Source organism: Monodon monoceros, unplaced genomic scaffold (genome assembly GCF_005190385.1).
Source record: "Monodon monoceros isolate NGI ecotype Baffin Bay Population unplaced genomic scaffold, NGI_Narwhal_1 Super_Scaffold_19, whole genome shotgun sequence".
NCBI classification, from domain to species: Eukaryota; Metazoa; Chordata; class Mammalia; order Artiodactyla; family Monodontidae; genus Monodon; species Monodon monoceros.
Window position 1 is genome coordinate 23,620,546 of NW_021703775.1, and position 24,965 is coordinate 23,645,510.

Genomic DNA, 24,965 nt, shown 5'->3' on the forward strand with positions numbered 1-24,965 from the left:
TAAAGAAAAAAAAAGAAATACAACATAGAATATTACTCAGCAGTAAAGTAAGAAATCTTGCCATTTGTCACAATATTATGAATCTAGAGGGTATTAGGATAAGTGAATAAAGTCAGAGAAAAACGAATACCATGTGATATCACTTTTGTGCAATCAAAAAACAAAACAAACTAATAAGATCAAAACAGACACATAGATACAGGAAACAAACAGGCGGTTGCCAGAGAGGAGAGAAGTGGGAGGGTAGGTGAAATAGGTGAAGGGATTAAGAGGTACAAACTTCCAGTTATATAATAATGGTGATGTAGTATACAGCATAAGGAATATGGTCAATAATATTGCAATAAATTTGTATGGGGACAGATAATTATTAGACTTTTTGTGCTGATCATTTTATAATGTATGAAAATATCAAATCATTATGTATTATACCTGAAACTAAGATAATATTGTATATCAACTATATTTCAACCTTTTAAAAATATGTAATGAAAATAAACTTAAAATCCCACTAAACCCCATTCTCCCCAAATATACAGTGGTTTCTTTGATCTCAGAAGGCAGGTAAGATTTTTGGCTTTATCCTCAAAGAATCATCCAAAAATCTGCAAGACCAAATATATTACTCATACAAAAGTCTTGTTGGAGTTGACCACATGACATAGAAAAGAGATTTTTCAGAAACATTCAACAGGGAATTTTTCATTCATGCTAAAGTTAGGAAAATTCCTGAGAGATTTTTTTACCAACATTTATGTTCATCTGGTACTCCAAATGCTACCATCCAGTTGAAACTTTGATTTGTTATTTTGTAAATACTGCTCATTTAAATGTTTTGTAATATATTTTTATAATTTTATATGTGTTTGTGTGTTTGTCACATCCTGATTTGCCAGTTTTTTATTAAGAGTTAAATAAGAGGACTAGATCTTTATAACACTGTAATTTTTAAAATATTCTTTTATTTCCCAGTCTCTAATGAGAAACATAGTAATTCACTCATTTATCTTTCTCTAAATTATTATAATAAACATCTTAGGTAAAACAAACAAAAAAAAACAACTTTTGAAAATAAAAAAGTTCAGAATTTTAAAACAATTTTTTGTCTCTGTGGGTACTGAGATCCTATTTTAGATGTCAACAAAATCACCCAAACAAAAATAGCTATATCAAATAATGATGATTCTGTTTTCTCTTTGCTTTCCTGCTATTTACAAGCCTGGTTCTTTTTGAAGTTGCATGGGTTTGTTGATTGACCAGGGGAAGGATTGTGTACAAGGAAGCAAAGGAAAATTAAGGAAAAAAATTAATATTTCAAAACACCAGTTTGTTTCATTGATATTTGTAGTGCTCTGCTTTCTTTTTCTTAGAAATTTTTCCTTGTTGTTTCATATTTATTCACTCATGTAGCCTCAGGCATGAATGGTAACACATATGCATATAGAGCTCAGATTCTGGGGTCAGTTACACATAGTTTCTTCTCCATGACTTTGAGTGTAAACTAGACTGCCTTTAACATCTTTGAGGCTCAGTTTACTCATTTGAAAATTTGGGCTAATAACAGTACCTATTTCATATGGTTCTATAAAGGTTAAATGATAAGCATATGTAAAACACACTGGATTGCATATGAGCACATCTCATTTTCTTTATCCATATTGTCTCTCAATAATATTTTCTAATATCTCTATTTAAACTCTGTCTTTTCCTTGTTTCTTTGCCACTCTGTATCACCACATTTAATTTTTAAAAATCAAATTTGTTTATGCCTATATCTAATTTCCAGGTAGAGCTTATAGTTTTGAGAAAGGGAGGTATGTGTTTCCATCTGTGTAAATCTCCCACGTCTTCTATGATATACCCTAGGCAAGTATCTTGTACTGGAGTTTATTTATCTTAAAGCTTTTTACTTTTTTTTTATTTTTAATTTTTATTCTTTGGGAGTGCAGCATGTAGGATCTTAGTTCCCGAGCCAGGGATTGAACCCACACCTCTTGCACTGGAAGTGCAGAATTTCAACCACTGAACTGCCAGGGAAGTCCCAAAGCTTTTTACTTTTTACTACCTTGTCAAGAAAATACATGATTATCACACACAATTTTGAGAAAAAATAAAGTATAAACTGGAGATGATCAACCAGAGTCATCATTTTAGAATAATCACTTTGATAAAATATTTTTTTTAATTTTACTGAAAATAAATGCACCAATCAAAAGTACATAGCTTATACACATGTACTAAACATAATTTTTAAAAAGCACAGGTTGATGAATTTCCTCAAAGGTGCACCATTGTATAACAATCACTCGAATCAAGAGATTGAACAAAGAAATCCCTTTATTTCTTTTCACAATCTCTACTGCACTCTCCCCCTCAAAAATAACTGAATTACTTTCCTATTGCTATTTTAACAAATTACCACAAAATTAGTGGCTTAAAATTTTATGTATGTGTATATATATATATATATATATATATATATATATGTTACATTTCGAGAGTGGAGATGCTAAAATCAGTAAATTGGCAGGGCTGTACCCCTTCTAGAGGCTTTAGGGTAGAAACAATTACCTTAATTTTTCTAGCTTCTGGAGACTAGCTTCTGCTTTCCTTGGATTGTGACCCCTTATTCCATCTTCAAAACTCATTACTCCAACCTCTGATTCTATTATCACATCTCCTTATTCAAACGTTGACTCCCCCTGTTTCCCTCTTATAAGCCTCATGATTATATTGTCCCCCCCCCACAAGATAAACCAGGGTAATATCTCCATCTCAAAGTCCTTAACTTAATCATATGTGCAAAGTTTATTTTGCTAGATAACGAAAAATATTCACAGTTCTAAGGATTAGGACATAGATATCTTTAGGGAAGGCATTATTCTCTTTACCACAATAACTATTGACCTGACTTTTAATTATATAGATTAATTTTCCTATTTCTGAATGCAATGTAAATGCAATCTTTATATAAACTTAACCTGTGTTGTCCAACATCTTCCACTCAACATTGCATTTGTGAGGTTTATCCATATTACTGTGCATAGCAGGAGTTTGACAATTTTTAATGCTGTATGATATTCTATTGTAATAATATACCACAATGTATTTATCTGTTCTGCTGATGAGTTCTTAAATTTGTATTGTTTTTAGCTATTATGCATAATATTGTTATAAATCATCTTGTGCTTCTAATACCTGTGTGTGTATGTTTGTGTGTGTTTGGGTAAAGATCCAAGAGTGGAACTTCTGGGCCAGAGAATATGAATATATTCAAGTTCAGTAGATGTTTCCAACCAGTTTCTTTTAAATGATATAGTATTTACACTTCTACCAACAGGGTAGTAGAGTTTCAGTTTCTCCACATAGTTAACAACGTGTAGTATGTATCAGTGTTTTACATTTCAGCCACCTAAAAAGTATCAGAATTAATAAATGCATTCAGTAAAGTTTCAGGGTACAAAACTAATATAGTTGATCCTTGAACAACATGAGGTTTGGGGTGCTGACACCCATGCCCTCAAAAATCCATGTATAATTTTACAGGTCTCCCTTGTATTTATGATTCTTCATCTATGGAATTAAACAACTGTGGATAGTGTAGTACTGTGAATTTATTTATTGAAAAAGTAATCCACATGTGACCTCCACATTTTAAACCCACATTATTCATGGGTTAACTGTATACAGAAATCTGTTGCATTTCTATACACTAACAATGAACTATCAGAAGAGAAAAAAAAAAGAAAAGAATCCCATTTACAATTTCATCAAAAAGAATTAAATAGACCTTCAAGATGGTGGAAGAGTAAGACATGGACATCACCTTCCTCCCCACAAATACATCAGAAATATATCTACATGTGGAACAACTCCTACAGAACACCTACTGAATGCTGGTAGAAGACCTCAGACTTCCCAAAAGGCAAGAAACTCCCCCCACTTACCTGGGTAGGGCAAAAGAAAAAAGGAAAAAACAGAGACAAAAGAATAGGGGTGGGACCTGCACCGCTGGGAGGGAACTGCGAAGGAGCAAAAGTTTCCATACACTAGGAAGCCCCTTCACTGGCGGAGATGGGGGGGTGGCGGAGGGGAAGCTTCGGAGCCACAGAGGAGAATGCAGCAACAGAGGTGCAGAGGGCAAAGCTGAGAGATTCCCGAACAGAGGATCAGTGACAGCCAGCACTCACCAACCTGAGAGGTTTGTCTGCTCACCCACTGGCCTGGACGTGTGGGGGGTGGGACCTGAGGCTCCGGCTTCTTGAGAGGTCAGATCCCAGGGAGATGACTGGAGTTGGCTGCGTGAACACAGCCTGAAGGGTGCTAGTGTGCCACAGTTACCTGGGAGGGAGTCTGGGAAAAAGTCTGGACCTCTCTATGAGGCAAGAGACCATTGTTTCAGGGTGCACAAGGAGAGGGGATTCATAGCACTGCCTAAATGAGCTCCAGAGATGGGTGCAAGTCACGGCTATCAGTGTGGACACCAGAAATGGGCATGAAATGCTAAGGCTGAAGCTGCAGCCACCAAGAAGCCTCTGTGCAAGCACAGGTCACTATCCACACCTCCCCTCCTGGTAACCTGTAGAGCCTGTCACTGCCAGGGTCCCGTGATCCAGGGACAACTCCCCAGGGAGAACACATGGTGTGCCTCAGGCTGTTGCAACTTTATGCTGACCTCTGCCACCGCAGGCTCACCCTGCATTCCATACGTGTCCCTCCCCACCGGACTGAGTGAGCTGGAGCCACCTAATCAGCTGCTACCTTAACCCCGTCCTGTCTGAGCAAAGAACAGATGCCCTCAGGTGACCTACACGCAGAGGCAGGGCCAAATCCAAAGCTGAACCCCAGGAGCTGTGAGAACAAAGAAGAGAAAGGGAAATCTCTGCCAGCAGCCTCAGGAGCAGCAGATTAAATCTCCACAATCAACTACATGTACCCTGCATCTGTGAATTACCTGAATAGAAAATGAATCATGCCAAAATTGAGGCAGTGGACATTGAGCACAATGATATATTTTTTTTTTTTTTCTTTTTTCTCTTTCTGTGAATGTGTATATGTATACTCTTTGTGTGATTTTGTCTGTATAGCTTTGCTTTTACCGTTTGTCCTAGGGTTCTGTCTGTCTGGTTTTATTTTGTTTCTTTGTTTGTGTTTTAGTATAATTTTCAGCACTTGTTATCATTGGTGGATTTCTTTTTTGGTTTTGTTGCTCTCTTTCTTTTTTTTTCTTTTTTTATTACTGTTTAATTTTTTTAAATTTTTACTAATTATTTTTATTTTAATAACTTTATTTTTTCTTTTATTTTTCCTTTCTTTTCCCTTTTCTTCTGAGCCATGTGGTTCACAATGTCTTAGTGCTTTGGCTGGGTGTCAGACCTGTGCCTCTGAGGTGGGAGAGCTGAATTCAGGAACTTGGTCCACCAGAGAGATCCCACCTCTATGTAATATCAAATGGTGAAAGCTCTCCCAGAGATCTCCATCTCAACACTAAGACCCAGCTCCACTCAATGACCAGCAAGCTACAGTGCTGGACACCCTATGCCAAACAACTAGCAAGATGGGAACACAACCACACCCATTAGCAGAGAGGCTGCCTAAAATCATAGTAAGGTCACAGACACCCTAAAACACACCACCAAATGTGACCCTAGCCACCAAAAAGACAAGATCCAGCCTCATCCACCAGAACACAGGCACTAGTCCCCCTCACCAGGAAGCCTACACAACCCACTGAACCAACCTTAGCCACTGGGAATAGACACCAAAACCAACAGGAACTACAAACCTGCAGCCTGTGAAAAGGAGACCCCAAACACAGTAAGTTAAGCAAAATGAGAAGACAGAGTAACACACAGCAGATGAAGGAGTAAGGTAAAAACCCACCAGAGCAAACAAATGAAAAGGAAATTGGAAGTCTACCTGAAAAAGAATTCAGAGTAATGACAGTAAATGTGATCCAAAATCTTGAGAATAGAATGGAGAAAATACAAGAAACGTTTAACAAGGACCCAGAAGAACTAAAGAGCAAACAAACAATAATTAACAACACAATACATGAAATTAAAAGTTCTCTAGAAGGAATCAATAACAGAACAACTGTGGCAGAAGAATGGATAAGTGACCTGGAAGATGAAATAGTGGAAATAACTACTTCAGAGCAGAATAAAGAAAAAAAAAAATGAAACAATTGAAGACAGTCTTAGACGCCTCTGGGACAACATTAAACACACCAACTTTCGAATTATAGGGGTCCCAGAAGAAGAAGAGGAAAAGAACGGGACTGAAAAAATATTTGAAGAGATTATAGTTGAATACTTCCTTAATATCAGAAAGGAAATAGTTAATCAAGCCAGGAAGTGCAGAGAGTCCCATACAGGATAAATTCAAGGAGAAACATGCCAAGACACATGTTAATCAAACTATCAAAAATTAAATACAAAGAAAATATATTAAAAGCAGTAAGGGAAAAACAACAAATAACATACAAAGGAATCCCCATAAGGTTAACAGCTGATCTTTCAGCAGAAACTCTGCAAGCCAGAAGGGAGTGACAGGACATATTTAAAGTGATGAAAGGGAAAAACCTACAACCAAGATTACTCTACCCAGCAAGGATCTCATTCAAATTTACAGAGAAATTAAAACCTCTACAGACAAGCAAAAGCTAAGCAAATTCAGCACTACCAAACCAACTTTACAACAAATGTTAAAGGAACTTCTCTAGGCAGGAAACACAAGAGAAGGAAAAGACCTACAATAACATGGTCCACTGAAAGATGAATGGATAAAGAAGATGTAGCACATATATACAATGGAATATTACTCAGACATAAAAAGAAACGAAATTGAGTTATTTGTAGTGAGTTGGGTGGACTTAGAGTCTGTCATACAGAGTGAAGTAAGTCAGAAAGAGAAAAACAAATACCGTATGCTAACACATATATATGGAATCTAACAAAAAGAGTTATGAAGAACCTAGGGGCAGGACAGGAATAAAGACGCAGACGTAGAGAATGGACTTGAGAACACAGGGAGGTGGAAGGGTAAGCTGGGGCAAAGTGAGAGAGTGGCATGGGCTTATATATCCTACCAAATGTAAAATAGGTAGCTAGTTGGAAGCAGCCACATAGCACAGGGAGATTAGCTCACTGCTTTGTGACCACCTAGAGGGGTGGGATAGGGAGGGTGGGAGGGAGATGCAAGAAGGAGGATATATGGGGATATATGTATAGCTGATTCACTTTGTTATGAAGCAGAAACTAACACACCATTATAAAGCAATTATACTCCAATAAATATGCTAAAAAAAAGAATAAAATACCTAAGAATAAATATAAACTTGGAGGTAAAAGACATGTAATAGGAAAACTATAACACATTGATTAAAGAAATTGAAGACAACACAAACAAATGGGAAAATATACTGTGCTCATGGATTGGAAGAGTTAATATTGTTAAAATGAACATTCCACCTAAGGTAATCTACAGATTCAATACAACCCCTACCAAAATACCAATGGGCATTTTTCACAAACCTAGATCAAATAATTCTAAAATTTGCATGGAAACACAAAGGCTCCTGAATAGTCCAAACAATCTCATGAATGAAGAACAAAGCTGGAAGTATTATGCACCCAGACTTGAAACTATACTACAAAGCTACATTAATCAAAATGATATGATATTGGCACAAAAACACACACATAGATCAACAACAAGGTAGAGAATGCAGAAATAAACCCACACATATCTGGTCAATTATGAAAAATGAGGTTAGAATATACAGTGTGGGCAAACTGGACAGCTCCATGCAAAAGACTCAAAGAGGACTACTTTATCACCCCACACACAAAAATCAACTCAAAATGGATTAAATATTTGAATTTAAGACCTGAAGCCATAAAACTCTAAGAAAACATAGGCAGTATGCTCTTCGACATTGCTCTTTGACATTAGCAATGTTTTTTGGATGTGTCTCCTCAAGCAAGGACAACAAAAGTAAAAAGAGAAAAACAAACAAACAAAAAAGAAAACCCCCACAAATGTGATTACATCAATCTAAAAAGCTTTTGCACTGCAAAAGAAACTAACAACAAAATGAAAAGACAGCCAACTGAATGGGAGAATATACTTCAACTGATACATGTGATAAGGTTTTAATACCCAAAATATAAAAAGAACTCATAAATCCAACAGCAAAACAACAACCCAATTAAACAAAAAGTCAGGGGACGAGGGGAAGATGGCGGAAGAGTAAGACGCGGAGATCACCTTCCTCTCCACAGATACACTAGAAATACATCTACACATGGAGCAGCTCCTACAGAACACCTACTGAACACTGGCAGAAGACCTCAGACTTCCGAAAAGGCAAGAAACTCCCCACGTACCTGGGTAGGGCAAAAGAAAAAAGAAAAAGCAGAGACAAAAGAATAGGGACGGGACCTGCACCAGTGGGAGGGAGCTGTGAAGGAGGAAAGTTTTCCACACACTAGAAAGCCCCTTCATGGGTGGAGACTGTGGGTGGTGGAAGGGGAGAGCTTCGGAGCCGTGGAGGAGAGCGCAGCAACAGGAGTGCAGAGGACAAAGCGGGGAGTTCCTGCACAGAGGATCGGTGCCGACCGGCACTCACCAGCCCGAGAGGCTTCTCTGCTCACCCGCCGGGGCGAGCGGGGCTGTGAGCTGAGGCTCCGGCTTTGGTCGGAGCACAGAGAGAGGACTGGGGTTGGTGGCGTGAACACAGCCTGAAGGGGTTAGTGCACCACAGCTAGACGGAAGGGAGTCCAGGAAAATGTCTGGAGCTGCCGTAGAGGCAAGAGACTTTTTGTTCCCTCTTTCTTTCCTGGTGCGCGAGGAGAGGGGATTAAGAGTGCTGCTTAAAGGAGCTCTAGAGATGGGCGCGAGCTGCGGCTAAAAGCGTGGACCCCAGAGACGGGCAGGAGACGCTAAGGCTGCTGCTGCCACCGCCAAGAAGCCTGTATGCGAGCACAGGTCACTATCAACACCTCCCTTCCGGGGATCCTGTGCAGCCCGCCACGGCCGGGTTCCCCAGGGACAACTTCCGCAGGAGAATGTATGGCAAGCCTCAGGCTGGTGCAATGTCATGCCGGCCTCTGCAGCTGCAGGCTGGCCCCACACTCCGTGCCCCTCCCTCCTCCCGGCCTGAGTGAGCCAGAGCCCCCGAATCAGCGGCTCCTTTAACCCCGTCCTGTCTGAGTGAAAAACAGACGCCCTATGGTGACCTACATGCAGAGGCAGGGCCAAATCCAAAGCTGAGGCCCTGGGAGCTCTGCAAACAAAGAAGAGAAAGGGAAATCTCTCCCAGCAGCCTCAGAAGCAGTGGATTAAAGCTCCACAATCAACTTGATGTACCCTGCATCTGTGGAATACATGAATAGACAATGAATCATCCCAAATTGAGGAGGTGGACTTTGAGAGCAAGATTTAAGATTTTTTCCCCTTTTCCTCTTTTTGTGAGTGTGTATGTGTATGCTTCTGTGTGAGAATTTCTCTGTATAGCTTTGCTTCCACCATTTGTCCTAGGGTTCTATCCATCCGTTTTTTTTTTCTTTCTTAATAATTAATTTTAATTTTAATAACTCTATTTTATTTTACTTTGTCTTCTTTCTTTCTTTCCTTCCTTCCCTCCGTTAGATAACGAATCATCACAAATTGAGGAGGTGGAATTTGAGAGCAAGATTTATGATTTTTTCCCCTTTTCCTCTTTTTGTGAGTGTGTATGTGTATGCTTCTGTATGATATTTTGTCTGTATAGCTTTGCTTCCACCATTTGTCCTAAGGTTCTATCCATCCGTATTTTTTAAATTTTTTTTCTTAATTATTATTTTTTAATTTAATAACTTTATTATATTTTAATCTATTTTATTCTACTTTATCTTCCTTCTTCCTTTCTTTTTTCCTTCCTTCCCTCCTTTCTGCCTTCCTTCCTTCCTCCCACTGTCCCTCTCTCCCTTCGTCCCTCCATCTCTCCCTCCATCCTTTCTTTTTTTCTTTCCTTCTTTTCTTCTTTCTTTCTTTCTTCCTTCTTTCCTTCCTTCCTTCCTTCCTTCCTTTCTTTTTCTTCCTACTTTTATAATTCTTTCTCTCTAATTTTTCTCCCTTTTATTCTGAGCCATGTGGAGGAAAGGCTCTTGGTGCTGCATCCAGGAGTCAGTGCTGTGCCTCTGAGGTGGGAGAGCCAACTTCAGGACACTGGTCCACAGAGACCTCCCAGCTCCACATAATATCAAATGGTGAAAATCTCCCAGAGATCTCCATCTCAAAGCCAGCACCCAACTTCACTCAACGACCAGCAAGCTACAGTGCTGGACACCCTATGCCAAACAACTAGCAAAACAGGAACACAAACCAACCTATTAGCAGAGAGGCTGTCTAAAATTATAATAAGTCCACAGACACCCCAAAACACACCACAATATGTAGACCTGCCCACTAGAGAGACAAGATCCAGCCTCATCCACCAGAATGAAGGCACTAGTCCCTCCACCAGGAAGCCTACATAACCGACTGAAGCAACATTAGCCACTGGGGACAGAAACCAAAAACAGCGGAAACTACGAACCTGCAGCCTGCAAAAAGGAGACCCCAAACACAGTAAGATAAGTAAAATGAGAAGACAGAAAAACACACCACAGATGAAGGAGCAAGATAAAAACCCATCGGACCTAACAAATTAAGAAGAAATAGGCAGTCTACCTGAAAAAGAATTCAGAATAATGATAGTAAAGATGATCCAAAATCTTGGAAATAGAATAGAGAAAATGCAAGAAACATTTATCAAGGACCTAGAAAAACGAAAGAGGAAACAAGCAATGATGAAATAAATGAAATGAAATGAAAAATACTCTAGAAGGGATCAATAGCAGATTAACGGAGGCAGAAGAACGGATAAGTGACCTGGAAGATAAAATAGTGGAAATAACTACTGCAGATCAGAATAAAGAAAAAAGAATGAAAAGAACGGAGGACACTCTCAGAGACTTCTGGGACAACATCAAACACACCAACATTCAAATTATAGTGGTTTCAGAAGAAGAAGAGAAAAAGAAAGAGACTGAGAAAATATTTGAAGAGATTATAGTTGAAAACTTCCCTAATATGGGAAAAGAAATAGTTAATCAAGCCCAGGAAGCACAGAGAGTCCCATACAGGAGAAATCCAAGGAGAAATACGTCAAGACACATATTAATCAAACTTTCAAAAATTAAATACAAAGAAAGCATATTAAAAGCAGCAAGGGAAAAACAACAAATAACACACAAGGGAATCCCCATTAGGTTAACAGCTGATCTTTCAGCAGAAACTCTACAAGCCAGAAGGGAGTGGCAGGACATATTTAAAGTGATGAAGGAGAAAAACCTGCAACAAAGATTACTCTACCCAGCAAGGATCTCATTCAGATTTAATGGAAAAATTAAAACCTTTACAGACAAGCAAAAGCTGAGAGAGTTCAGCACCACCAAAGCAGCATTACAACAAATGCTAAAGGAACTTCTCTAGGCAAGAAACACAAGAGAAGGAAAAGACCTACAATAACGAACCCAAAACAATTTAGAAAATGGTAATAGGAACATACATATCGATAATTACCTTAAATGTAAATGGAATAAATGCTCCCACCAAAAGACACAGATTGGCTGAATGGATACAAAATCAAGACCCATATATATGTTGTCTACAAGAGACCCACTTCAGACCTAGAGACAAATACAGACTGAAAGTAAGGGGATGGAAAAGATATTCCATGCAAATGGAAACCAAAAAAAGCTGGAGTAGCAATGCTCATATCACAAAAAATAGAATTTAAAATACAAACTATTACAAGAGACAAAGAAGGACACTACATAATGATCAAGGGATCGATCCAAGAAGAAGTTTACAATTGTAAACATTTATGCTCCCAACTTAGAAGTACCTCAATACATAAGGCAAATACTAACAGCCATAAAACAGAAAATCAATAGTAACACATTCATTGTAGGGAACTTTAACACCCCACTTTCACCAATGGACAGATCATCCAAAATGAAAATAAATAAGGAAACACAAGCTTTAAATGATACATTAAACAAGATGGACTTAATTGATATTTATAAGACATTCCATACAAAAACAAGAGAATACACATTTTTCTCAAGTGCTCATGGAACATTCTCCAGGATAGATCATATCTTGGGTCACAAATCAAGTCTTGGTAAATTTAAGAAAATTGAAATCGTATCAAGTATCTTTTCTAACCACAAGGCTAGGAGACTAGATATCAATTACAGGAAAAGATCTGTAAAAAATACAAACACATGGAGGCTAAACAATACACTACTTAATAACGAAGTGATCACTGAAGAAAACAAAGAGGAAATCAAAACATACCTAGAAAAAAATGACAATGGAGACACGATGACCCAAAACCTATGGGATGCTGCAAAAGCAGTTCTAAGAGGGAAGTTTATAGCAATACAAGCCCACGTTAAGGAACAGGAAACATCTTGAATAAACAACCTAACCTTGCAACTCAAGCAATTAGAGAAAGCATAACAAAAAAACCCCAAAGTTAGCAGAAGGAAAGAAATCATAAAAATCAGATGAGAAATAAATGAAAAAGAAATAAAGGAAGTGATAGCAAAGATCAATAAAACTAAAAGCTGGTTCTTTGAAAAGATAAACAAAATAGATAAACCATTAGCCAGACTCATCAAAAAAAAAAAAAAAAAAGGAGAAGACTCAAATCAATAGAGTTAGAAATGAAACAGAAGTAACAACTGACACTGCAGAAATACAAAAGATCATGAGAGATTACTACAAGCAACTATATGCCAATAAAATGGACAATCTGGAAGAAATGGACAAATTCTTAGAAATGCACAGCCTACTGACACTGAACCAGGAAGAGATAGAAAATGTGAACAGACCAATCACAAGCACTGAAATTGAAACTGTGATTAAAAATCTTCCAACAAAGAAAAGCCCAGGACCAGATGGCTTCACAGGCAAATTCTATCAAACATTTAGAGATGAGCTAACACCTATCCTTCTCACTCTTCCAAAATATAGCAGAGGAAGGAACACTCCCAAATTCATTCTACGAGGCCACCGTCACCTTGGTACCAAAACCAGACAAGGATGTCACAAAGAAAGAAAACTACAAGCCAGTATCACTGATGAACATAGATGCAAATATCCTCAACAAAGTACTAACAAACAAAATCCAACAGCACATTAAAAGGATCATACACCATGATCAAGTGGGGTTTATTCCAGGAATGCAAGGATTCTTCAATATATGCAAATCAATCAATGTGATACACCATATTAACAAATTGAAAGAGAAAAACCATATGATCGTCTCAATAGATGCAGAGAAATCTTTTGACAAAATTCAACACCTATTTATGATAAAAACCCTGCAGAAAGTAGGCATAGAGGGAACTTTCCTCAACATATTAAAGGCCATATATGACAAACCCACAGCCAACATCATCCTCAATGGTGAAATACTGAAAGCATTTCCACTAAGATCAGGAACAAGACAAGGTTGCCCACTGTCACCACTCTTACTCAACATAGTTTTGGAAGTTTTAGGCACAGCAATCAGAGATGAAAAGGAAATAAAAGGAATCCAAATTGGAAAAGAAGAAGTAAAGCTGTCACTGTTGGCAGATGACATGAGAGTATACTTACAGAATCCTAAAGATGCTATTGGAAAACTGCTAGAGCTAATCAATGAATTCGGTAAAGTTGCAGGATACAAAATTAAGGTACAGTAGTCTCTGGCATCCCTATACACTAATGATGAAAAATCTGTAAGTGAAATCAAGAAAACACTCCCATTTACCACTGCAACAAAAAGAATATAATATCTAGGAATAAACCTACCTAAGGAGACAAAAGACCTGTATGCAGAAAATTATAAGACACTGATGAAAGAAATTAAAGATGATACAAATAGATGGAGAGATATACCATGTTCTTGGATGGGAAGAATCAACATTGTGAAAATGACTCTACTACCCAAAGCAATCTACAGATTCAATGCAATCCCTATCAAACTACCACTGGCAGTTTTCACAGAACTAGAACAAAAAATTTCACAATTTGTATGGAAACACAAAAGACCCCGAATTACCAAAGCAATCTTGAGAACAAAAACCGGAGCTGGAGGAATCAGGCTCCCTGACTTCAGAATATACTACAAAGCTACAATAATCAAGACAGTATGGTACTGGCACAAAAACAGAAAGATAGATCAATGGGACAGGATAGAAAGCCCAGAGATAAATCCACACACATATGGTCACCTTATCTTTGATAAAGGAGGCAGGAATGTACAGTGGAGAAAGGATAGCCTCTTCAATAAGTGGTGCTGGGAAAGCTGGACAGGTACATGTAAAAGTATGAGATTAGATCACTCCCTAACACCATAAACAAAAATAAACTTAAAATGGATTAAAGACCTATATGTAAGGCCAGAAGCTATCAAACTCTTAGAGGAAAACATAGGCAGAACACCCTATGACATAAATCACAGCAAGATCCTTTTTGACCTACCTCTTAGAGGAATGGAAATAAAAACAAAAATAAACAAATGGGACCTTATGAAACTTCAAAGCCTTTGCAGAGCAAAGGAAACCATAAACAAGACCAAAAGACAACCCTCAGAATAGGAGAAAATATTTGCAAATGAAGCAACTGACAAACGATTAATTTCCAAAATTTACAAGCAGCTCATGCAGCTCAATAACCAGAAAACAAACAACCCAATCCAAAAATGGGCAGAAGACCTAAATAGACATTTCTCCAAAGAAGATATACAGACTCTCAACAAACACATGAAAGAATGCTCAACATCATTAATCATTAGAAAAATGCAAATCAAAAATACAATGAGATATCATCTCACACCAGTCAGAATGGCCATCATCAAAAAATCTAGAAACAATAAATGATGGAGAGGGTGTGGAGAAAAGGGAACACTCTTGCACCGCTGGTGGGCATGTGAATTGGTACAGCCATTATGGAGAACCGTATGGAGGTTCCTTAAAAAACTACAAATAGAACTACTATATGACCCAGCAATCCCACTACTCGGCATATACCCTGAGAAAACCATAATTCAAAAAGAGTCATGTACCAAAATGTTCATTGCAGCTCTATTTACAATAGCCCAGAGATGAAAACAACCTAAGTGCCCATCTTCAGATGAATGGATAAAGAAGATGTGGCACATATATACAATGGAATATTACTCAGCCATAAAATGAAATGAAATTGAGCTATTTGTAATGAGGTGGATAGACCTAGAGTCTGTCATACAGAGTGAAGTAAGTCTGAAAGAGAAAGACAAATACCGTATGCTAACACATATATATATGAAATTTAAGAAAAAAAAATATCATTAAGAACCTAGGGGTAAGACAGGAATAAAGACACAGACCTACTACAGAATGGACTTGAGGATATTGGGTGGGGGAAGGGTGAGCTGTGCCAAAGCGAGAGAGAGGCATGGACATATATACACTACCAAACGTAAGGTAGATAGCTAGTTGGAAGCAGCCGCATAGCACAGGGAGATCAGCTCGGTGCTTTGTGACCACCTGGAGGGGTGGGATAGGGATGGTTGGAGGGAGGGGGATGCAAGAGGGAAGAGATATGGAAAGATATGTATATTGTAACTGATTCACTTTGTCATAAAGCAGAAACTAACACACCATTGTAAGGCAATTATACCCCAATAAAGATGTTAAAAAAAAAAAAAGTCAAAGGACTTAAATAGACACTTTTTCAAAGAAGACATATGGATGGCCAACAGACATGTGAAAAGATGCTCACATCACTGATGATCAAGGGAATGCAAAACAAAACCACAATGAGATATCACCTCAACCCTGTCAGAATGGCTGTTATCAAAAAGACAAAAATTGACAAGTGTTGATGAGGATTTGGAGAAAAGGGATCCTTCATGCACTGTTGGTGGAAATTTAAATTCATGCAGCCACTATGAAAACATTATGGATATTCTCAAAAAATTAAAAATAGAACTAGTATAAGATTCAGCAATTCCATTTCTGAATATTTACCTCAAGAAAACAAAACACTAATTTGAGAAGATATACGCACCCCTATGTTCATAATGGACTGTTACTCAGCCATAAAAAAGAATGAAATATTTCCATTTGTGTCAACATGGATGTACGTAGAGGGTATTATGCTAAGTGAAATAGAGTCATAAATACAGAGAACAAAGTGGTGGTTGATGGGGGGAGTGGATGAGTAAAATAGGTAAGGGAGATTAAAAGCTATAACTTCCAGTTAAAAGTAAATAAAACACAGTGATATAATGTACAGTGCAGGGAATATAGTCAATAATATTGTAATATTTTTGTACTGTGGCAGATGATTACTAGATTATTGTGGTGATTATTTTGTAATGTATAAAAATATTGAACCACTGTCATTCACCTGAAAGTAATGTAATAATGTAAGTCAATGGTACTTCAGTAATTTAGAAAATAACATTTTATTACTGAAGTAAAAATATTGTCTTGCAATATTCAAAACTGACATTGAAACAAGTCAGGATGAAATGGCATGTAAAAGCATTGTCCTATTTATCTTCTAATATAACTTTTTCTTGTGCCCAGTTATAGACAAAGCATACCTACATTTATTTATTTATTATCTTGTTTTCACATGAGTTAGCTACACAAAAGTTGAGATGTAGGGAATAATTTTAGGCATATGATTTTGGGTAAATATATATCCCTATTTTAGCTGTTGGAAATTATTTTTAATAGAATCAAGAATCAAGGATAATTAGAAAATGTTATTTTTGTATAACTATCTAGATAATAGTATTGATCATTCATAAGATGATCCAATATTTTTGCCTATTGATGGATATCGATATAGATAGCTGATATTTGAAATTCCAAAAAAGACTGTATGTACAAAATTAAACAATGAGAAGAAATAATGATAGATAGATAGATAGGTAGATAGATAGGTAGATGGATAGATCTATATACATATTATAACAACATGGCTCCTACAGAACAGTTTTCCAAAATGAAGCAATGGATAAGATCAAGAAAAAGTGAGTTTTCAAGCAACTAAAACAGATGTAATAAATTTTGTTTATTTTTTACTGTAATATATGTTAGAAATTTTTTTTATGTAAAGTGGCAAAAAACCTAATTCCAATCAGATTCATTAATAATCAAATTTATACAACTAGGGTGGGTGTTAACTCTTGTTCTGTTTCCTTGAAATCTTCCATATGTCTTACACAGCCAAATTTCATCAAGTCTCCATATTTACCAGCTATCAAATGACATTTGATAAAAAGGGTCCCTCCTCTCTTGGATTGCTCTTAAGTAGGCATAAACTTCTTTCCCAAAACCTCTCAACAAGATTTGCCTTGCATATCACCGAACTCAAATGAATCAGAAGTAAGCGTAACAGAAGAAAAGAGTGTAATTGTATAATTTTTAGTGAATGGGTAAAGAGTACTTCCTTCTGAAGTAACCATGAGGTTACTGAGGGCCTTACATCATTACAATGTTTTATTACCATAAAGAAATTCAACCATGAAGAAAGTGTTAAATTCTATAACATGTACTCTGTTTAAGAGAACAGGTTAGGATGAATTAAGCTTTAGAAATATTTCCCCCCAAATGACTAAAAACTAACATTCAAGGTAGAAAGCTTGTAGTATTTGGAAATATATGTTTATTTAGGATATATTATATTTCAATTTTTGATCATTGCAAATAAATAATGTAATGGAGCATTAAATAAATATAAATTCTACACCCTCCAAAATCAGATGCCATGAACAATCTCAAATTACTGTTAGTTTTAGTCACATTAGCAAAATTGTTAATCAGGAAAATTCACAAATGATGTCAAGATGGAGGTGTTTTAATTAAGAAATGGCAAACAGGGCTTCCCTGGCGGCGCAGTGGTTGAGAGTCCGCCTGCCGATGCAGGGGACACGGGTTCGTGCCCCAGTCTGGGAAGATCTCACATGCCGTGGAGCAGCTAGGCCCGTGAACAATGGCCTCTGAGCCTGCGCGTCTGGAGCCTGTGCTCCACAACGGGAGAGGCCACAAGAGTGAGAGGCCCGCATGCCACAAAAAAAAAAAAAAAAAAAGGCAAAGAACTAAGAAAAGTTCAAGTCAAAAAGTGTCTGTTTTTGTGGAAAAATTAAAAATCAAATGAAAATAAACTTTAACTGTAGCACAGAGCCTGCTCAAGGTTGAGAGAAAATATTGATGTGTTATTGCTGTTTTTGCTTTGCTTTTGTACAGGGAAAAAACCAGTTTCTCCTTTATTCTCACACTACTACCACATCACAACTCATGTGATACCAAATGAATTGGTATCACACCAAGAAAATTCTCTGCACCAAGAAATTCTCTGCAGCACCAGCCATGTGTCCTACAATTTAACTCAATTCAAACAGTATCTGCCTGGAGATAGTATCAGACCCTTCAGTGTAAGGATCAGTTCCATGAGAATGATCCCCACTTCAGATGTCAATCATAAGTAGTAGGTCTCCAGGTTACCCACAAATTCTTTTTGACTTGGCTACAAATCAGAGGTTTCCATGACTCCCATCTTGGATTTGATCCTTTGCTAGAACAGTTCACAGAACTCTGGGAAACATTTACTTAGTTTAGCAGTTTATTAAAGAATATGATAAAGGGTACAAATAAAGACATACATAGGGAGGTCTGGGAGGGCTCCGATCACAGGAACTTCTGTTACAGTGGAGTTGGGTGGATCACTCTCCTGGTATGTGAATGTGTTCATCAACCTGAAAGCTCTACAAACTCCCTAATGTTGGGATTTTTATGAAGCTTTCATCATGTAGGCATGATTAGTCATTAACTCCAACGCCACTCCCTCTCTTCTCTCTGGAGAATGGGGTGGTAGTGAAGGTTGAAAATTTGGTCTTTCTGGACTAGCTTTCATCCAGGAGCCCACCTAAAGTTGCTTCATTAGAACAGAAGGTGTGCCTAGTTTTCTTATCTCTTAGAAATTTACAAGAGTTTTAGAAACCCTGTGTCAGGGACTGGGGTCAAAGACCATATATTAGAAAAAGAGATGCTCCTAGCACTCTTTATCACTTTAGAAATTTAAAAGGGTTTTAGAAGCCCTGTGTCAGGAACTGGGGGTAGAGACCAATATAAATGTATAATTTTTATTTCACAGCTTTCTTTAGTTTTGTTGTTCCCCAAAACTGGCAAAAATGATGTTTGTCTAAAAGAAAGAGAGATCTAGAACATGTGTGAGAGAGAACTAAACCTGACATTTAGGCACTTACAGAAAAGGGACTGTTCATTAATCGAAGATGAGATAAAAGAGACTATTTACCTGAGAGGGACGTATTTGGAGGTAGATGGTTGTAAAACGTATGCTGTTTCTTTTAAATAAGGTATTATGGCTGCTATTTATAGAGCCCTAAATTAGTGCCTCGAGCTGTACTAAATGATTTAAAATGCATTAGCTCTTTTAGACCTCATGCTAGACAATAATTATTCCCATTTTACAGATGATTAGTCTAAAGCTCAGAGAAGTTAAATAACTTTATCAATTTTTCAAAACTAGCAAGCAGTGAAGCCAGGATTGCAGCCAATTTCTACCTTACTCTAGGGTCTGCTCTCATGTATCTTGTTACAATGAAAAAACTTTGGCAAGGAGCAGCCTTATGACAAATACTTTCTTAGTAATGTCCATGAAGACCAAAGTGAATCACCTAAAACATGGAAGAATTTCTAATATTATCACCAGGAACACTGTTAAAGTCCCAATTTTATTTAAAAAATTGAATTATGATGGCAGAAAACTGCCATAGCTAGAAAATTCTGAACAATATCTTGTCTTTGGGAAGAATTCTTCCCTGGGAAAATAATATGTCATCCAAAAGATAGAAACCTAAATAACCTACCATGCAAAGGCCTCTTGGATTTCCAGAAGGAAGTCTCTTGAAATAATCTTTCTCCTGCCTATATACTCAATATCTTTATGTAGGCTGTCATAACCCTACCTTGCAAAGACTGTGCCTGGAGGACTTAGCTGAATCTCACATTGTCCTACTAGTTGGCTCTGGCCAACTAGTACCGTAGACCAAGTGGCTTAAACAATAGAACTTTATTTCTCATAGCTTATTTCTCATAGAACTCATAGTTTAGTTCTCATAGAACTTTATTTCTCATAGTTAAGGAGACTGGAAAGTCCAAGATCAAGGCCCCAGAAAGTTAAGTTTCACTCTGAGGCTTGTAGTTCACCACATTCTCCATGTGTGCTCACATGACCTCTTCTTTGTACATGCAAAGACAGAAATCTCTCTCTTCTTCTTAGAAGGTCACTAATCCTATTAAATTAAGCTCCAACCCTCATGACCTCATTTGAACTTAATTACCTCCTAATGACCCTATCTACAAATATAATCACATTGTGGGTTAGGGTTTTACTATATAAATGAGAGGTGGGATACAATTCAGTCCATACTAGTCCCAAAATTTTATTTATGCAGTCACACTGATTTCTATTAATATGATTGTGTGAGAAGCAGAACTTCCAAGTAGGTAAGACCTTATAAGGAATCTAATATGTAAAACTGATATTGTTAATTAAAATAAAAGTTTATATTCTGTAATAAAGGGGGCTTCTAAGTGAGATTGTTTCTTGAGCATAGTTGTCTAAAGGCCACATTTGATTATTACAATTGACAAGATCAAAGGAGGGAAGAGAGAAAAAACAGCTGGGACCATTTTCTTCCTTAAGACATAGAGGAATTCTAACATACTGCAAGTGGGGAAAAATGAAGAAAAACAAGGAAAAAATCTCAACTCCACATGAAAAAAATATGAGTCAGGGAAATACACAGAGGAGAATTGGCAAAAGTAACTACTGGCTTCTGCTAGAAGGAATGCTAAAGAATGAGGCTGGCCCATAGGACAAATGAGATCACAACAGCATAATATGTAGATTTCCTTTCTTTGCTGTATAATAACACTATTCAGAAGTAACTGTGCTAGAGGATCAGGTCATTATTATAATCATGTCAAGTCAACTGGCAATGTGACTTTTTACCTTATTAAGGAGTGACTCCTCTCCCACATGGTAGCAGTAGCACCAAAAAGGAGTTTAGATATAGCCACAAAGTATACTTGGAGTAAAGGCCAGGTTGAAGTAAAGAGGTTTGTATTAATTTCTTATTGCAGATGTAATAAACTGTGTCCAACTTAATGGCTTAAAACAACCCAACTTTATCATTTTACAGTTCTGTAGGTTTAAAGTCTCACACAGATCTCATTGGGCTAATATGAAGGTGGTAGCAAAGCAATATCCTTTCGTGGAGGCTGTAGTGGAGAATATGTTTCCTTGAACTTCTGGGCTTCTAGAAGCCACCAATGTTATTTAGCTCATGCCCCCCTTCCTTTATCTTTAAAGCCAGTAGTAGGGCTACCAGAATAATCCAGGAAACTCTCCTTATTTTAAGGTTAGCACCCTTAATTCCATCTGCAGACTGAATTACCCTTTGCTAGGTAGCCTAACATATTTACTGGTCCCAGGAATTAGGATGTGAACATCATTGGGGATCATTATTCTGTCTACCACAGGAGTTAAATTCAAATAGAAAATTTACAAAAATTTAAACACTCAATTGTAACTGTTCTCAGCCACAGACCAATACCTACTCCTCAGAATGAATAATGAAAGTTAAACATGATATATCCCTGCTTACAACTGAATAAAAGAAATTCAGCTACACCCAGGTGAAAATGAAGAGATTCCAAGAAAATTACCCACATTATATTGAATAAAAATTAAACCTAGACTGATGAGAAACAGAAAAAAAATCAACATGAAGGCTCTGGAAGAAATTGGAAAAAAGAAAAGCATAATTAATATACTGCTCAAAAGGATCAGGAAGAATTGAAGGAAGGGGGAAGATTTAATATGGAAAACAAATGTACATTTTAAACAGAATCTACTTTTGCCATTGTTCTCAATAAAATTTAAAATATATTTAAAAAAGAGAATGACAGATGAGATGAGAAAGCAAATTGAGATGAAAGGAAGCTTTTAAAAATTTATTAGTTTATTTTTATTGAAATACAGCTGACATACAGTATTATGTTGGTTTCAGGTGTACAACATGTTGATTCAACATTTAAACACATTATGAATTATCATCATGATAAGTCTAGTAACCATCTGTCACCAAAGTTATTAAAATATTATTGAGTGGGGCTTCCCTGGTGGCGCAGTGGTTAAGAGTCTGCCTGCCAATGCAGGGGACATGGGTTCGTGCCCCAGTCTGGGAAGATCCCACATGCTGAAAAGCAGCTGGGCCCATGGGCCATGGCTGCTGAGCCTGTGCATCCAGAGCTTGTGCTCTGCAATGGGAGAGGCCACAACAGTGAGAGGCCCACATACCGCAAAAAAAAAAAAAAAAAAAAAATTATTGACTATATTACATATGCTGGATATTACCTCCTCAAGCCTTACCTATTTTTAAGTGCAAAAACCTACTTCAGATATACATGCAAAAAGAGTAAGATTTCAAACATAACTCTAAATATACCCATCAAATCACAAGGGTATAGAGCAAAAAAGGAGAAATGAACAAAAGAGAACTAGAAAAAACACCCCAGACAATTAATAAAATGTCAAAAAGTACAAACCTATCAATAATTAAATGTAAATGGACTAAATATTCCATCAAAGGACATAGAGTGGCTGAATGGATGCAAAAACAAGACCCATATATACGCTGCCTACAAGAAAGACACTTCAGATCAATAGACACACACATACTGAAATAGTGGGGATGGAAAACAGTTTCCATGCAAATTAAAATGAAAAAAGAGCTGAGAAAGCATATTTATATCAAACAAAATAGACTTATAAAAGACTGTAACAAGAGACAAAGAAGGACACTAAATAATGATCAAGGGCTCAATTTAACAAGAAATTATAGCTATTGTAAACATATATGTACCCAACATAGAAGCAATGCAATACATAAAGCTAATATTAACAGACACGAAGGGAAAAATTGACAGTAACATAGTAATAGTAAGGGGCTTTAACACCATGCTTACTTCAATGAACAATCCTTCCAGACAGAAAATTCATAAGGTAACACTGGCCTTAAAAATGCATTATACTAGAGGGAATTAATAGATACATATATAAATTATTCTATCCAAAAGCATTATAATGCACATTCTTTTTAAGTGCACATGGACTTTTCTCCAGGATAAGTCATGTTCTAGGCCATGAAAAATGTCTCAGTAAATTTAAGAAGATTGAAATTATATCAAGAATCTTTCCAACATTAAAATTATGAATCTAGAAATCAATCATAATAAAATTCAAAAACAAACACAAACATGTGGAGGCAAAACAATATGCTACTAAGCAACCAATAGGTCATTGAAGAAATCAAAGAGGAAATCAGGAAATGCCTGGAGACAAAACTGGAAACACAAAAATTTTAAATCTGTAAGATGCAACAAAAGCAGTCTTAAGATGGGAAGATTATAGTGATACAAGCCTAGCTCAGGAAACAAACAAAAAAATCTAAAATAAACCTTACACCAAAAGGAACCTGAAAAAGAAGAAAAAGTCCAAACTCAAAGTTAGTAGAGGAAAAGATATAATAAGATCAGAGTACAAATAAATGAAATAGAGACTGAAAAAAAAACCCAGAAAACCTCAATGAAACTAAGAGCTGTTGCCTTGAAAAAAATAAATTGATAAGCCTTTAGGCAGATTCATCCAGAAAAAGAGAGAGAGCTGGAAATCAGAGTAGGGGAAATCACTGCAGCTGTTCAGAAAAAATAAAAAAGAATGAAGAGAAATTAGGACAGTTTAAGAGACATGTGGGAAAACATCAAAATCACTAATATTCATATTATAGGGGTCCCAGAAGGAGAAGAGAGATAAGAGGCTGAGAACATATTTGAAAACATAATAACTAAGAACTTCACTAACCTGGAAAAGGAAAAAGTCACCCAAATTTAGGAAGTGAAGAGAGTCCCATACAGGATGAACCCAAAGGGAAACACACAAAGACACATTGTAACTAACATGACAAAAATAATGATAAAGAGAGAATATTAAAAGCAACAAGAGAAAAGCTACAAATAATATATAAGGGAACTCCCATAAGGCTATCAGCCATTTTTTTCAGCAAAAAACTCTACAGGTCAGAAGGGAATAGAATGATATATTTAAATTCATGAAGGCAAAAAGCTACAACCAAGAATATTCTACCCAGCAAGGCTCTCATTCAAAATTGATGGAGAGATCAAAAGCTTTAACAGAAAAGCAAAAGCTAAAAGAGTTCAAACCATCAAACCAGGTTTACAACAAATGCTAAAAGAACTTCTGTAAGTGAAAAAGAAAAGGTTACAGCTTTCAGAAACAAGAAAATTATGAAACGATAAAACTCACCAGTAAAGTCAAAAATACAATAAAGGTAGGAAATAATCCACAAAGAAACCTAGTAAGTATATTAAAAGATAAAATTGGTAAAATAATTTATATCCACAATAAACTATTAAGTGATACACAAAAACAATTAGATGTAAAATATGGTATCAAAAGAGTAATTGTGTGGAGAGAAGAGTACAAATGCAGGGTTTTTAAAATGCATTTGAAATTAAGAGATCAGCAACTTAAAACAATCATATATATATATATATATATATATATATATATATTGCTATACAAAAACCTCATGGTAACAGCAAACCAAAAACCTATAATAGACATACACACAAAAAAGACAAAGGAATCCAAAAATTACACTAAAGTTAGTCATCAAACCACAAGAGAAGAGAACAAAAGAAGAAGAAAGGAAACAAAATGACCTACAAAAACAAACCCAAAACAATTACCAAAATGGCATAAGAAACTACATACTG